The sequence below is a fragment of the Neltuma alba genome, unplaced genomic scaffold, assembly GCF_004799145.2.
Source record: "Neltuma alba isolate B1F8T4 unplaced genomic scaffold, ASM479914v2 tig00004701_pilon, whole genome shotgun sequence".
Lineage (NCBI taxonomy): Eukaryota > Viridiplantae > Streptophyta > Magnoliopsida > Fabales > Fabaceae > Neltuma > Neltuma alba.
In genome coordinates this window covers 199,776-213,016 of record NW_021633826.1, presented here as the reverse complement: position 1 = coordinate 213,016, position 13,241 = coordinate 199,776, and the positions used below count along the sequence as shown (strand labels likewise).

The 13,241-nt window shown below is 31.0% G+C and overlaps 1 pseudogene; it reads right to left on the bottom strand.

Moving 5' to 3' along the window:
- Positions 1-12,460: 12,460 nt before the first annotated feature.
- On the bottom strand, positions 12,461-13,194 carry LOC114745527 (probable glutathione S-transferase parC; annotated as a pseudogene).
- Between the last annotated feature and the right edge of the window lie 47 nt (positions 13,195-13,241).

Sequence of the window (13,241 nt, the reverse complement as noted above, 5' to 3'; positions counted from 1 at the left end):
CAGCGGTCAGCACGTCGCTCAAATTGATCGAAACTATTAAAATTTTATTTCATTTTTTGTAATCTCATTTGTTTTATAACTATTTCAAGCGAATTCTGAAAATGGGATCTTTTTGCTTATAAAATATTGTTCTTATTTTCTATACCATTTTAAAATAAATATTAACTTTAGTAAAATATATATTGACTTCATTTTTAAAATATTACTTTCAAAAGCACGCAAGCACTATCGAAATAATCTAATTATCCTTAGTTTAATAGATATAACGGAATTATATACAAAAGCATAAAGCGACTTGCCAAAAATTTAAAAAAGATTTATTTTGACAAGGTGCTGAAAAATGTTTTTCTATGTAGGTAATAAATAAATAGAAAGTTCGTCAGCGTGCGTGTATGTATTAGTACGTCATGGACGCTGTATATTTAAAAACAAATTGAGCTTCGGATAATGAGATAATTTTGAAATTTTAATTATAACTCGGTTAAAGAGAAAAAATTATAGTTTTAGATTAATTTAATGTTTTAAAATTAATCCGAAGCGCTTTAAGAAATATAGTATGAAGCGTTTTAAAAATGTTGGATCATATAATTTTGTTAAGAAATTACAAGAATGTTCGGCAACTCCATCTAGCTGGTAAATGGTTTTGGGTAGATAATATGTGGAAATTAATTATATGGTGAATTAATTTGAATGAATTTATGTTTTTTTCAAAAGAACATAAATTTTTCGTCATACCAAATACTGGATCAGTATGCCATAAAAAATAATATTATTTTATTACTTGATATATTAGGAGTATTTGACTTGAATTACATAAACACAAGGGATATAAATTATACTCTTTTAATTCTTAATGTAAAACTTATTTAACTAATTTGATTAGATTAAAAATTAGGTAAGTTAGTTAATTATAAGAAGTACGATATATATTTTTTTAAAATACCATAATTATTTTTTCAGTATCCTCCTACTTTTTCTGCTTGATTATTATTAATATGAGGGTAATTTTAAAAGAAATTTAGTAAATATAATAAAAAAGATGTTACGTTTAGAATTAAAATTAAATTAATAATTAGATGTTATATTAAGTACTGTTTCGTCGCTTTGAAAGTATTTGTAAAATCTGACGGAGTGGAAGACTTTGACTCCTGTTGGTTGCTTGGAGTCTTTCGGTTTAATTCCAAATCCCTAGCCCCACGCCACGCGCAATAGCGCGGGATGACCACGGCAAAGTACTCTTTATAGAATAATTAATGAACTTTTGACTAAATAATGCACCCTTCGCTCCGCACATATGGGTGTTTGCATTAGTGGGTCTTTGCAATTTTTTCCTTTTCAAATTTTATATCATATATATAAATAAAAAAAATTATATTTATTTAATACCTTTTTTTACTAAAACATGCTCGAAATTATAAGAATTCCTCCTACATTTGTAGGGAGTGATTTCTTGTTAACTTATTATTATTTCTATGTTTTTTTTTTAATCTTATTAAAGTCATATCCATCTTTTTTGGTTGTGAAAATATCGGAATTTGGAAAGGGTCTATTTTGTTCAGGCCTAATAAAAAATTTGGAAAAAGAATATCTTGATTTTTGTTTTGCATTTTTTTAAAACTTTCGAAAGGGTCTATTATGTTATGACCCAAGATAAAACCTATTTGCGAATGTCATATCCTTTTTTTGATGATAATATATATAACACCGTTGTTAAAAATCAATTATCACTGTGAACACCCAAATTTGTCAGTACCCACAAAAAAATTAAATGTAAATAAAATTAAAGAAAAAAGAAAAAAAGAAAAATAAAAGATTAATATCCTCATTGATTCTTTTTTGGAGGCTAAGTTTGAGAAGTCTATTATATGGCAAATCAAAAAAAGAAAATTAAATAAGATTATTTCTCTTACAATAAATGGCAATAAAATAAAATATAAGAACTAAAAACCAATTTAGGAAATGTGAGGTGGACATATTAAGGAGGAAAATAAGAAAAATCAGAAAATAAAAATAAAGATTTCTCATTCAAGATGATTAACTCCTTAATTTAAAAATATCTTTTGGGGTTATAATTGTGAAAATTTTAAAAACAAAAATTAAAATAAAAAATCATAATTTGATGATGATTTGGTGCTTAAATAGGAAGTTACATTATGAATCATAATTGTAAAAATTTTAAAAAAATAAAATAAAAATAAAAAATCACAATTTGATGATGATTTGGTGCTTAAATAAGAAGTTATATTATGAGCTATAATAGAGAAAAATTAAAAAAATAAAATTAGAGAAAAATTGAAAAACCATAGGTGGAGCCTATAAATAAGAAAGTAAACGTTAGAGGAAGCCACTCAAATTTTTCCGGTGAAAAAAGAGACAAAGAAGAGAGCTTTTCTATCATCTTATTTTATAACAATGAGTTAGATTAGGGAAAAAGAGAGGAGGCCTCACTAAAGAAAAGTCCATTGTTTATCTTCTACTTTTTTCTACCAAAAAAAAACTATACTCTTGTGATTATTATCATATTTGTGAGTTTGAACAGTGATGACTAAAAGGTTGAATCAAACATAATTTTAGCTAATTCTCACTACTCTTCTTTTCTTTGATTTCTTCGAAATATGCCTTTATCTATTATCTCCCATATGTACTCAATTTGATATCTACTTTCATCTATTTTTTATTTTTATTTTATTTTATTTATTTTATTTTTGTCTATATCATTTTGCTAATATGTGTATATAGTTTTTTTTTATTATTGGCTTATTATATAATGTATTTTTTTTACCCAATTGATAATTATTATGTTTAACTTGAGTTTCATATTGAATTATTTTTTAGTGTTCTTTCTTTTTGTTTTCAAAAGCATTTTTCTTTTTAAAATCTATACTATGTGAGGTTTACAAAACCTCCGCAGGTATCTAGATTTATTAGTAAACCACATGAGACCATGGGAGTCTCTACAAAAATACCAATGTGAATGTGGAAATTTATCTATTCAAACCAGTCCATGGAATTTTTTGTTAAACTCCCAAAACCAAGTTCTTTAGGATCCAGTTTATACAGATCCTCGCAATAACCCTTGCATTAGCAAATCTGGGAAAAAAAAATTGATAGTCATGATGAGTTTTATTTGTATTGTATAATTTATTTACACTCGTAAACGTTAAATATGTTTGTAAATTTTCTGGCCAAAAAATAAGCACTTTGGTTTTTAATTACTAGCTAATTAAAAAATGAGTGCACGTTCATAATCCAAATAAACTTTTGACTAAACAATGCACATGTGAGGTGTCTGTACTAATGGAATTGAGAGGAATAACTGCAAAAGTTATTTACAAATTCCTCTCATTTTATTCTATTTATAAGATACGAAAAAGATTTTATTCAGTTCTATTTTTAAGTCATATTATTTAATATTAGCATGAATGTAATATTATCCCATAGATCATTTTTTTCTTAAAAAATTTATATATTAAATAAAATTAAAATTAAAAAATTATTAATTTCAAAACGGAATTAACAGGATTTAAGTTTTTTTCGGCGAAACATATGGAAAAAATTAATTATAAATATTAAAAAATAAAGGAGTATTTCACAAACATCATCTAATTACTTGATGGTAATGACTCTAATAGATACAGAAGAATGAGGGGAGGAGACCAATATTTGTTGTGACTTTAATATATTGACAAAATTGAGTGCTCCATGAAATGATCAATATTCAATAGATAGTGCTCACCACTGGGATAGGAAATTTCTTCCTCCTCGTGCTCTGAGATGGTAGGTCACTAGGTTCCCATTTAACGATATCCTTCAAAGGAAGCAAACACATTTTGGATTTTTATTTATTAAATTTTAATTCACATTAATTATATCCATCAGTTTTACTACTTTAAAGCACACAAAATCTTACAAAATAAATCATTTGTAATATTGAAAAGAAGTTTCATAAATTATAAAATTGCACTATGTCGTAATAAATTTGATTTCATAGTTGTTATGATTTTTATATCTTATCTGGATATTTATGTTCACTTTTCCTCTTTGCAATTTTTTTCGTTTCAAATTTTATATCATATATATAAATAACATTCATTATATTTATTTAATACCTTTTTTTATTAAAACATGCTCGAAATTATAAGAATTCCCCCTACATTTGCAGGGAGTGATCTCTTACTAACTTATTATTATTTCCATATTTTTGTTGTTTGAATCTTATTGAAGTCATATCCATCTTTTTTGGGTGTGCAAACATCGGAATTTGGAAAGGGTCTATTTTGTTCACGCCTAATAAAAAATTTTGGAAAAGGAATGTGGATAAAAAAAGTATTTGGGTGGAAACAAGACCATAGTTTTAAAAATATTTTTACGGTGTACAAAATAAATATGTAGAGAAATTTACCTCGATTTGTAAAACAAAATGTTTTTGAAAAGCACTTTTATACTCAACCAAACACCTCCAAAGAAGAGCTTGATTTTTGTTTTGCATTTTTTTTTTAAAACTTTCTAAAGGGTCTATATGTTATGACCCAAAATAAAACCTACTTGCAAATATCATATACTTTTTTTTATAATAATGTATATAATATTATTATTAAAAGGCAATTATCGCTCATCTAAAATTATGAAATCAATTATCATTAATTAACTCTTCACATTGTAAATGATAATTGACTTTTAATAATAATATTATATCACATTAGTATCAAAAAATATTATTTCACAAGATATATTAATATTATTAGTTATTATGTAACTTGAAATCATATTTTTTCAAACTTATATCAACAGATAAATCAATAAAGAAATCAGTAATATTAACAACTATTACGACCTACAACTATCATAGTCTACATTGATAGTGGTTTCTTTTTAACACTTTTGTGGTATTAGGGGCAACATGGTCTTTTGCCCTTTTTCATCATTGTAGTCTAGTCCCTTTGAGACTCTAAAGCAATTATTAAATTTTTAGAGATATTTTTGCAATATTTTGTCTTTTATGGGATGTCAGTACAATTTTTCCTTAGAATAAATATGCTACTACCTCCGGTCTTTAATATAAGACTTCGTTTGACTTTTTGTTTGGTCGTAATTATAAGACCCCAATCTATTTTTTCTCTCATATTTATGTATTTTTTTCCAAGATAGTCCTTCTAATAATGATAGTTCTAGCCAATACACTTAATTAGCAAGGGTATTTTAGGAATGACAACAATTATTTATTACAAATAACTAACTTAACTTACTTCCTTAATCTCCTCAAATAAGTCAACTGGGTCTTATAATTAGGACCGGAGGTAATATTACTTATAGAGTGATGTTATTTTTCACATTTATATCCAGTGCACCATCCTGATGGAATACCTATTTTGGGAATAATAATAATAATAATAATAATAATAATAATAATAATAATAATAATAATAATAATAGAAGACCTCAATTTAGTGCCTGTTTAGTTAAATTGTGAGAGTTCAGATAAGCCTGTTCAAACTCAAATAAGTGATTATAAAGCCCATTTATCCCATTTGGCTCAATTTTTTTTTTTTGAAATCTTGATAGATCATAATTTTAATCCTAATGGCACATTTGAGCATGAGCTACTAGGGGTAACTTTTGTTATTGAAAAATCACAATAGAGGTTTAGCAACTAGAATCTCTCCTATCTACCCTTATTAATAATAATTATTAAATTAAAATTATATTAAAATAATAATAATAATTGATTATAGAATTATATTTCTCTTACCATCCTTATTGCTTTTGTTGGTATTTATATATTTATAAGTGATTTTAACAAATGAAATCCAAACATAATTCATATTCTTAATATCACTTGAAAAAAAAGTATAGATACGAGATTACATAATAATTAAATAATATTACTCTTAACAGTATCATTTATAAAAATCATGATCGTATAAAATCACAGTTGCTTAATCCAAACAAAGCACTTATAGTGTTATATATAAGGTAAAGGAGATTATTTAATTCCAAAAGTGTATATCACTTAATGGTGGATCTACCTCGTATATTTTCTTTTCTTTTATAACGATAGTGGTAACTTTTGATTTGTTGAGTCAATCAGCAAAAGCGGGTTGCGCTCACAAAAAGATTTTCATGAGTCATTGGCAAGAAGTGATACCATATACAGGAATTTATAAACACACATTCAGATCCGTTTGATAAAGTATTTGCATAACTTTTTTTTTTTTGGAGACTATATTAATAAATAATTATTAAATGAAATATGAAATAAAAACAATACATCTGGGTTCTGTAATGGGAAGGTGGAATCTTAAGAATGCCCGCTTGCGGTTGAAGCACAGGCTTGTTACTTTGCTGGTGTATGAATGCGAGTTTCACATGGCCTTCTCGTCGTTATTTATATAATCATCAATAACACCATCATAACTCTTATCATCGTTTGGAGGCATCGTGTATGGTTTTTCTGCACAAAAAATGTACATATGATTTTTCTAATGATGCCATAGTATACCATAGTGCGTCTGATACAAGATTTTATAGTAGTTCATTAAAAAATGTGGAATTGACAAACCCAAAGGTTTCACCTCCAAAGAAAGTTTTGTCTCCAAGCGTCAGACGATAGTAAAGGAGCTGTTTCTCTCAAAACTTCATCGATATATTCACAAATGGGTTTGCCTTTGTGAATAAGAACTGGGATCTTCTTGCGAATTGGGTTCATTTGCAGAAGCGCAGGGCTCTTGTTGCTCAGATCTTCTCCCCCGTACTCGTATTTGATTCCCTTGTCAGCCAACGCTATGGTGGCTCTCGACCAAAACATGCTCAGCCACTCGTCCAATAACACTAACTCTTGTTCCTCCATTGTTCAGATCTGATGAATCTTTCACTTCCTGCAGAATATAGCAAGTGCGAAGGAGGAAATTATGGGCAACAGATCTCAACAGCTGAAAGACACGTGTCGTTCTTTCTCTCTCTTTTTTTCCCCTTATCCATCCTCTGTTCATCTGCTGCTCTGTTTCTGGCAGATCCCTTCAACTCCACGTTGCTCAATCTATTTTTATCTTTTTCAATTAAAAGTTAACGATTTCAATCAACTAACACGTGAATTTAAGATTTGAAGTCACATAATCGAGACAAGACTTAATTATGCCACTCATGCTCTGAAATTTTTTCAGGAGAATGCACATATATTCTTTTTTTTTTTCCCCCAAAGCTTTTGCTTTCTTTTTTTGCCACTCGTTTCATTGTAATTTTAGTTTACAGAAACAGACAAATTAGTAAATTCCAGACGGCAAAACAAAGATAGCCGTTGTTGTTTTGGAAACATGCATGGAATATTATGGCTCAGTGCCTTCTATTAGACCCAAACCTTGCAGAACTTACTGCAAGCTCATCAAATATACGTCAATTCTTATATGTGCAGACTCTTTTTATAAAGAATTTTAGGTTAACCAAACTAATTACAATTATTATTTAATATCATTACACATAATTATGTAAATATATTCTAACGCCGATTTTAATGAAACTTGAATTCGACATACTTTTCATAAAATTAATATCAAATACTGAATATTTTTAAAATATAATTTTTCAAATACTGATATTTTTCGTTTTCATTTTTATTACGCCTGTTAGTATAATATTATTTTAAGATATATTTTAAAATATTATTATCTAAAATTTTGCCATCAATTTATTCATTAATATAATATAAAAGGTATGTGAAATGAATAAAACATATTCATGGTGCTCACTAGCTCAAATCGTTCTAAACCCTTCAAAATTTATTCATTTTTACCATTATTTACATAACAATAATACTAGTAGTATGATGATGAAGATGATGATGAGGAGGAGGAGTTTTTTTTGGGGGGGTAAAAAGAGCCAAATTTATTTAATTTATTAGGATAAAGCGATAGATATTACTTGGGCCTCATTGCAACCAATCTTCCAAAACGTGAAGGGAAAAAAACAAAAAACAAAGAAGCTCAAGTGAAAGCAAAGACTTAAATCCTGCTGGAAAAGAAACCACATGAGGAGCAGGAGGATGTGGTTGAGTCAAGTGGTTGTTAGGAGTTGACTTGAAAAAGGAAAAGGAAAAGGAAAACGGCTAAATGTTAGGATAGTACACTTTTTTAAATGTTAAGCCATTAAAAGATAGCAAAAACTCAATTTGAATTCCTTCCAATCGCGTTATTCAGGGGAGACCTTGACTTATAGTGTACGTCTGGTGTAGACATGTAGTTATTGTTTCACATCATCAGAAGACCTTGAGTTATAAATAAGGAGGCCTTGGGGTTGTTCATGTCATGTACTTGTTTCAGTTTCACGTTTGTTGCATGAGCTAGCTGCAATAATGATGAGCATGAGTTATCTAAACCTTGTGAAACTGCTGCAGCCAATCACCATACTCATAATGCTGCACTTGCAGGCTAAGTTGTTCATGATAGGGTCATCTTGGAGAATTGAAGATGCCAACGCTAGTTGCTTGCACAAGGAAAGACGAGCTCTTCTCAGCATGAAGAATGCCTTTGTGGACGATTATGATCGTCTGTCTTCATCGGGCTCTTCTCCAGATTGTTGCCATTGGAGTGGTGTTCTCTGTAATCCTCATACTGGCCACGTTAAGAAGCTCAATCTTCATGGTGGTATATGGCCTTCGCAGCCTTTAAGTGGTGAGATTAGCCCATCATTTGCTGGACTTGCAAAACTTAAACTATTTGATCTCAGTTTCAATAATTCCAATGAGAGTCAAATCTCAAAATTTTTCGGTTCTCTCACCAAATTACGATACCTTGATCTACCTCATTTTTCTTTTGGTGAAAAAATACCAATTGAACTTTGCAAGCTTTCAAACTTGTTGGTTCTAGATCTTTCCTTCAATGATTTAGTTGGTAGTATACCTTTCCATCTTGCCAACCTTTCAAGTCTGCAAGAGCTCTGTCTAGATTGGAATCATTTAGTGGGCAATATTCCTAGCCAACTTGGTAATCTGTCAAGCTTGGAGATACTCCAAATTGGCTACAATGATGGTTTGAAAATTGATAACAAGATCTTGGATGCCATTGAGTGGCTTTCCAATCTTCGGTCGCTAAATTTGCTTGATTTAAGCTATGTTTCTAATCTTAATTACTCTATCAACTTGTTATCAATTATATTATTGGAAAGCTTCCAAACCTAAGAGAGCTACAGCTTGAAAATTATAGCCTGACAGACAATAATATTCTATCAACTCCTCCATCCCATTTGAATTTTTCTGCATCTCTCTTAACTCTTGATCTCAATGACAACAAGCTAATATCATCATTATTCCCTTGGCTGTTCAATCTAACCTCCAATCTCGCATACCTTTCTCTGTCAAACAATCACTTGGGTTGTCCCATTCCAACCAATTTTGGGAAAAACATGAACTGTTTAGTGGCTCTTTACCTTTCCGATAGTGAGCTAAATGGAACAATTAGTGACATCCATTTTGATAATCTCACCAAGTTAAAATTCATAGACTTATCTGATAATTTCTTGACCCTCAAATTCAGCACCGATTGAATTCCTCCATTTCAATTGCGACTATTAGGGTTACGGCACAGTAAGTTGGGCCCTGGATTCCCTAGATGGCTTCGCACTCAAAATAATTTACAATATCTATTTGTTTATGATGCTGAAATCAATGATTCTATACCATAGTGGTTTTGGAGACTTGTAAAAGGAGCAGATACGCTTCAAATAGAATCAAGCAATCTCACAGGTGTAATTTCATATATGCCACTTGAATTTGATGTTTATGAGATATCATTGGCTTCCAATCAAATTAGAGGCTCTGTTCCACCGTTCCTACTAAAGAGTCAGATCTTAGACATCTCAAAAAATCTAATTTCAAAATTTGTTCATTCATGTGGCAAGGGAAGAAGTGCAATTGTTGAAAATCTGGTAGCTTTAAATCTCCCAAGCAACAACTTATCAGGGAAACTTTTTGGTTGTTGGGATCATTTCAAATCATTGAGGATTCTTGACTTAGCCAATAATCAACTCTCAGGGAGGATTCCTAATTCAATGAGGTCCTTAAGTCAACTTAACTAGTTAGTTCTACGAAACAATCACTTCCGTGGTGGACTGCCTTCCTTCAAAAATGCAACTGAACTAGAAATGTTATATTTGGGGAAAAAAATGACTTGTCAGGACCAATACCACCTTCATGGATGAGAGACAATCTAAAAGAGTTGGAAACTGTTAGCCTACGGATGAATAAATTAGATGGAAAGTTGCCCTTGCATCTGTGTTATTTACCGAAAGCCAGATTCTTGGATCTCTCTTTTAACAAGTTCACAGGACTAATACCAAGTTGCCTTGACAAGCTGGTTGCAATGGCTCAGAAATGTGTTATAAATGGTTCCGATTATCATATCAACCATGCTGAGAAAGGAACATTTCAAGGATATAATTATTTTCGTCGGAAGTTGCTTATGGTGTGGAAAGAAAGAGAACTAGTGTACGATGACCGCTATGGGCTTGTGAATATTGATCTCTCTCACAATCAATTGGAGGGGGAAATGCCAACGGGAATTGTGAAATTGGTTGAGTTGAGATTCTTGAATCTATCATCAAATAATTTGAGTGGAAAAATCATTTCAGAGATAGGACAACTAAAATCCCTAGAAGCGCTGGATTTATCGAGAAATCATTTTGATGGAGAAATTCCTTCGAGTCTTGCTGAAATATCTTCACTAAGCACTTTGGATTTATCAGACAACAACTTGACAGGACAAATTCCAACAGGTACACAATTGCAATCTTTTGAGCCCTCCAGCTATGAAGGAAACCCTTACCTTTGCGGGAGGCCGTTGGAGAAGCTCTGTCTCTCTAAAGATCATCCATTTTGGAATGCGACACAAGCTAGCCAAGTTGCCGGTGAAGACGACTCTTTCATGAAAGGATTCTGCGAAAGCTTGGGCGTGGGATTTGTTGTTGGATTTTGGATAGTGTTTCGATCACTGTTAGCTATCCGATCATGGAGGCATGCCTACTTCAATTTCGTATGCAAGGTGTCAGATTCTATCTATGTGACGACAATGCTTCTTGTGGCAAGATGGCGCAGGTGGCTCCAAAACTAAAAGGTAATATTTTCTTAATTATGGTTGTTATCTATGAACAAAAGACTTACATTACTTTTGTGTTTCTTTTCAGTTGTACATCAGTTGTAAGATTTAATTGTTTTGTTGCTCATGGTAATTACTCAGCTGGAGCGTGGCAGCTTGTGCTTTATCAGCAACAGCCCAAATACAACTCTTGATTATCAGATTCTGCGGCGAGTGTCATATAATAGTTTGTGCAAGGAGCCATATAGTGTGGTAGAAATCAATAGATGGCAAGAAGAATAAGGAGGATGGCATCCAGACTTGTATTGCATCATCCTCTTTTGCTACTTCTTTTAGATTTGGGATTATGTATTCTGTATTGGGACTGTAATTTTATTGTAATCTTTATTGGCATGAGTCTGTTGGTAGTTTTATTGTGTTATGAATTTCATTATCATAATTCCAGTATTCAAAAATTATATTCAATTGCGATGGATTCATGAGCCCAAATCCGTAATGTAAAGTGTGCCGGGGAGTCTTTTGTTTTAATCCCAAATCCGTGGCCCCACGAACAGAGCGGGATGACCACGGCAATAAAGTAATTACAGAATATTAACATTAAAAGAATGAAAGTTCTGTAAAGTGTGCTTTGATTATTAATTACTAGCTAATTAAAAAATAAGTGCACGTTTATAGTCCAAATAAACTTTTGACTAAATAGTGCACTCTTCACCACGCACATATTGGGTGTCTGTAGTAATGGAATTGAGAGGAATAATGTCAAAGATTATTTACATATTTCATACAGAAAAGATTTTATTCAGTTTTATTTTCAAGTCATATCATTTAATATTTAACATGAACGTACTATCATCCCATAGATTATTATTTTCTTAAAAAATTTATATATTAAATAAAAATGAAGTTGAAGAATCGTTTATTTCGAAACAGAGTTAATGAGATTTAAGTTTTTTTTTCCAGTGAAACATATATATAAAAAATTACTTATAAATATTAAAAAATAAAGGAGTATTCCGCAAACATCATCTAATTACTTTATGGTAATGATTCGAATAGATACAGAAGAATGAGTGGAGAAGACTAATATCTGTTGTGACTTTAATGTATTAATAAAATCGAGCTCTTCATAAAATGACGAATATTTAATTGATAGTGCTTCCCACTAGGATAGGAAATTTCTTCCTCCTTGTGTTCTGAGACGATAGCTTCCAATTTAACGATATCCTTCAAAGGGAAGCAAAAACATTTTGGATTTTTATATATTCAATTTTAATTCACACTAATTATATCCATCAGTTTCAGTACTTTAACGCACACAAAAACTTACAAAATAAATCATTTGTAATATTGAAAAGAAGTTATATAAATTCTAAAATACACTATATCGTAATAAATTTTATTTCATAGCTGTTATAATTTTCATATCGTATATGGATATTCGTGTTCACTTTTCCTCTTTGCAATTTTTTTTGTTTCAACTCGTAGATCTCCTTCTCATCAGCAGTTGACTTTTGAATACTTTCTCTCTGCAAGCATCTCTTTGCCCATTCAACGATCTTAGGACACTCTGCTTCCCCTTTAAAGTTCCCTGTTGTCTCATAAACATAGAACCATTTATAGAATGGAATCAAAGCAACATCCCCGAACCCAAATGTATCACTTCCTTCAAATTCAAAATCAATTCTTTTTCGCTTGCTCATGCTCTTCAACTTTTCCAGCCCAAATCCTCTTGCCAACTCCAGGAATCTGCAGATTTTGGTAATAACACTTTCAGTACCGATAAATTTCATTAGACAGTGATTTAAATGATACAACCGACACTAACCTTGGAGCCAACAAAATCAGCCAAGAATTTGGCTTGAGCTCTCTGATAATGATCAGAGGGAAGTAATGGAGCTTGATCCTTCCAAGCCTCGCCAATATACTCCACGATTATGAGGGACTCATTGATGTGTTTGCCGTTATGGATCAGAACCGGGATTGTCTTGTGAAAGGGGTTCATTTGCAGAAGCAGAGGGCTTTTGTTGGTCAGATCCTCTTCCTTGTGCTCATACTTGCCTCCTTTCTCGGCCAATGCAACCTTTGCATCCAGCAAAACAAGCTCGTCTTGCATTATCAAACACGGCCACTGAAATCTCTAGTTGAAAAAAATGAAACAGT